Source organism: Arachis duranensis, chromosome 5 (genome assembly GCF_000817695.3).
Source record: "Arachis duranensis cultivar V14167 chromosome 5, aradu.V14167.gnm2.J7QH, whole genome shotgun sequence".
Classification (NCBI taxonomy): Eukaryota; Viridiplantae; Streptophyta; class Magnoliopsida; order Fabales; family Fabaceae; genus Arachis; species Arachis duranensis.
In genome coordinates this window covers 37,704,345-37,709,197 of record NC_029776.3, presented here as the reverse complement: position 1 = coordinate 37,709,197, position 4,853 = coordinate 37,704,345, and positions in this window count along the sequence as shown.

The following is a 4,853-nucleotide window of genomic DNA, read 5'->3' as shown; positions in this document are numbered from 1 at the left end:
CAGTTTAAGGTTAAACTGGAGGTTAAACGTGGAAATGCTCCCTTGGTGCCATTCTCATTCTGGCGTTTAACCTTCAGTTTGAGGTTAAACTGGAGGTTAAACGCCAGTTTCCTCTTTTCTCAGCTTTCATGATTCTGGCGTTTAACCTTCAGTTTAACCTTAAACTGAAGGTTAAACGCCACTTTCAGCATTTGGTGCCTTCCTTATTCTGGCGTTTAACTTCCAGTTTAAGGTTAAACTGGAGGTTAAACGCCACTTTCAACATTGTACTCCACATGTGATCTTCAAGCTTCCTTTATTGATTTTGTTGCTTCCTTGCCTCGCCTCTTCTTCCCTGAAATCATCCACACAATTGCATCAAAGTCTTGCAAAATTTCATGAGAATTCTTCCATTCATAGCATTCAAGTAATATAACTAAAAACTCATGGAATTTGCATCAAAATTACACTGTTTGGATGATTCATTACATTGTTGTTCATTTAACCATTCTTGGTTACTTTAAGCTCAAGAAAATGCATAAAACAACTAAAACTAACAGAAAAATGCTAGTGAAACTAGCCTAAGATGCCTTGGCATCACTACCCCATAGCTAGGGTTGACATTTCATCAAACACCTAGTATGCATATTCACAAAACATGGCAAAATTGAGAAAATGGTAAAAGCTATGAACCATAAATGATCAAAATCAATAAAGGCAACTCAAATAAACATATAAAAGCCATCAAACATCAAATTAAACAACTAGAACTCAAAATTGCAAAACCAAGCATATATTGATAAAAGAAAGTAAAATAGAAGAAAGTGTAGAACAAGTGTAGTAATTCAAAGAGACAATTAAAGAAATACTTACAAAGTAAATTGCTAGAATCCAAAATTCAGGACTTGAAGTATAAAATGCTACAAAACCTAATTGAAACCCTAAAGAGAGAATTTCCTAATCTACACTACTCCTACTCCTACTATGTGTTTTTTTATTCTAAGATGGCTCTCTAAGCTAATGCCTTCATATGAGATGTTGCCCACTTGATATAGCCTTTGATTTCAGCCTCAAGCCTTAAAAAATGGTCCACAAAGAGCCCCCAAAATGCGAGTGCACATGCATTTTTAATGAAGGCACGCACTGGTACCTGTGCGTACGCACAGATGTGTACGTACGCACACTTTGCTAAATTTCCTCCTGTGCGTATGCATAGTGGGTTGTGCAAACGCACACTAGCTGAATCCTTCTGGTGCGTATGCATGCATCCTTGTGCGTACGCACGCATGGCTGAGCTTTTCTCCTTTATTTTCTTCATTCTTTCTCCCTTTTTGCATGCTTTCTTCCACTTCTACCAAACCATTCTTGTCTCTAGGACCTAAAATCACTCAACAAACATATCATGGCATCGAATGTAATAAAAGTAGGATTAAATTGCTCAATTTAAGCACAAAAATGCATGTTTTCACATTTAGGTTCAATTTAGGGATCAAACACAAAAGTATGCTATTTTTAGTGAATAAGTGTGAGTTTATATGATGAAATCCATTCAATTCAACCTAAAATATATCATCAAATGTCAAGAAGTTCAGAAAAAAAACCCTAAACCAAATATCATGTTAGAACAAAAAATAGAAACTTAGAAAAATCAGAAAAAATGAAGAACCAAGAAAATCAAAACAAAAAATCAAATTCAAAAACAAAGAATCAGATCAAGAAAAATTTTGAACAGATAATTTACCACGGTGCTGCGAACGCTGAATGTGGCTGACGGAGGTGCAACGAGTGAGGGAGATGGAGACGGCGGTTGATAAACCTCAATTTTGTGGTTTATCTTGTGCTTATTTCCGGGAATTTTTATCAACTTTTCTCACATTTATTCAATGAAATAGCATGGTTTTGTAATTCTCCCCCAATTTGTGCTTAAGTGTAAAAACATGCTTTTTAGGTCATAAAATAGCTAATTTTGATTCACCTTTAATTCCATTCAATGCCTTGATGTGTTTGTTAGTGATTTCAGGTTTATAAGGCAAGTATTGGATGGAAAAAGTGAAGAGAAAATCATATAAAAGTGGGGAATGCATGAGAAAACAAGGATTGGGAGTACATCAAAAGACGCACATGCGTACAAGGCGCGCGCGCGCAGAAGTGTCGTCGCATGGCGACGCGTACGCGTACATGGCGCGTACGCGTGGATAGGAAAATAGCCAAACGGCGCGAACGCGTACATGACGCGTACGCATCGATGCTCGCACGTGACTCACTTAAAGGCAAAATGCTGGGGGTGATTTCTGAGCTGCCCAGGCCCAATTCCAACTCATTTCTGATGCTATTTCATGCAGAATATAAGCTGGGGCAAAGGGGGAGCAATTGTTTGTAGTCTTGCATCATGTAGGTTAGTTTCTAGAGAGAGAAGCTCCCTCTTCTCTCTAGAATTAGGGTTCTTAGGCCAAATTCCATCTTAGATCTAGGTTTAATTCTTGTTTTCATCTTGTTTCCTTTACAATTTCTTCCTTTTACTCCTTAAGTGTTCTTAGTTCTCTTGTTAATTTCACTTTTATGTATCTTTTATGTTGATGAATGCTCATGTTGGATTTGAATCTCTTTTAATGCAATTTGATGTTTGATGTTCTTTTATTGATGATTTGAGTTGTGAATTTTACTTTCCTTGCTATTGATAGTTGTTAGATTTTATTATTCTTGCACATTTACCATGCTTTCCTTGTATACCTACTAAGTGTTTGACAAAATGCTTGGTTAGATGTTAGAGTATATTTTTGAGCATTCTTGGCTTGGTAAGAGTAGTTAGGCAATCTTGAGTCATGGAAACCCAACTCATGTTATTGACCTAGAGTTGTTAGCTAATATCATTTTCATTGACTCTAATCTCTTGCTAATTCAATTAGTGAGTTGATTAAGACTTTTGGATTGAGATTAGCTAGTCTTATTAGACTTTCTTCGAGTGTAAGGATAATATGATACCTTCCTCCATCATCGGGGATGACGTAATAAGATAAATTCTTGTTTATTATTGTGATATAATTGATTAGTCTTGTTTGATGTTCTCCCTATGTGAAGATAACATGATACCTTCTTCCATTTGCCGGAGTTGACTAAATAAGATGAATTAATCATTGTTTGACTATGATAGAAAGCCTATATTCTCAAACCTTGCCATGAATGTCTCTTTTTATTCATTGCTTTCTTTAATTACTTGCTTGATTTACTCTTCTAGTCATTTAAATTCTTGCCCCTTATCAAACCCCCTTTGTTCCTTCATAGCCAATAATCATTCACTTCATTGCAATTCCTTATGAGACGACTCGGAGTTCAAATACTTCAGTTAATTTTCATTGGGGTTTGTACATGTGACAAAACCAAAATTTTAATTTGATGCAAGAGTTGACTATCTGTTTGGACTATCCTAACAATGGGAATATTTTGTGGAATTCCGAACCGACACAAATCTCTAGCTATCAAATTAATGGCGCCGTTGCCGGGGAGTTGCAATGGTGCTATGTTATTGGCTATTGTATATATTGTGAATAGCTTGATTTTTGGTTTGTTTGGTAGTTCTTGCTAGTTGTAGAATTTTGTTCTCTTTGTTTCTTGTTAGCTTTTGTTTTATTTTCTCTTTTACTATGAATTCTCATCCTTTTGACTATGAGCATGGTTACAACTATGTTGTAAGAAATGGAAGCTTCAATGGAGATGTGCATCAAGGATTTGGAGATCAAAGGTGGGAGGAGCCCCAAGCTTATGGATAACCTTCTTGGAAACAACCTCCTCCGACTTCTTATGGGTACAATTCAAATCTTGGTGCATACCGATCTAATGTATGTGATGACCCTCATTGTGGTTGTCAACCACAATCATCATATGCATATGAACCCCCTCCTCAATATAACCCTCCACCATACTCACATGCCTCATACCACCATTCACCTCTGGTGCACGAAATTGTGATCATCAATGGCGCCATCAACATGGTACGCACAATTGTAATCTCAACTCTTTATCACAACTTTGCACAACTAACCAGCAAGTGCACTGGGTCGTCCAAGTAATAAACCTTACGCGAGTAAGGGTCGATCCCACGGAGATTGTTGGTATGAAGCAAGCTATGGTCACCTTGTAAATCTTAGTCAGGCAGACTCAAATGGTTATGGATGATATATGAATAAAGCATAGAGATAGAGATACTTATGTAATTCATTGGTGAGAATTTCAGATAAGCGAATGGAGATGCTTTGTCCCTTCCATCTCTCTGCTTTCCTACTGTCTTCATCCAATCCTTCTTACTCCTTTCCATGGCAAGCTGTATGTAGGGTTTCACCGTTGTCAGTGGCTACCTCCCATCCTCTCAGTGAAAATGTTCTACGCACCCTGTCACGGCACGACTAATCATCTGTCGGTTCTCAATCAGCTTGGAATAGAATCCATTGATTCTTTTGCGTCTGTCACTAACGCCCAGCCTTCAGGAGTTTGAAGCTCGTCACAGTCATTCAATCATTGAATCCTACTCAGAATACCACAGACAAGGTTTAGACCTTCCGGATTCTCTTGAATGCCGCCATCAATTCTAGATTACAGAGCTCCACACCTTAATCTATGGTGTGTAGAAACTCCACCATTGAAAATACATAAGAACAAAAGTGATCATTGGCTTCGTTACCATAGAGGGAACCAGAAGAACCAAGATCTAGGCATGGCCGTGAGGCCAGCCCCATGAAAGTGATCAAAAGATTCAAAGATCTAAAGATGATCAAAGGACCTAAAGATGAAAATACAATAGTAAAAGGTCCTATTTGTAGAGAACTAGTAGCCTAGGGTTTACAGAGATGAGTAAATGACATAAAAATCCACTTCCGGGC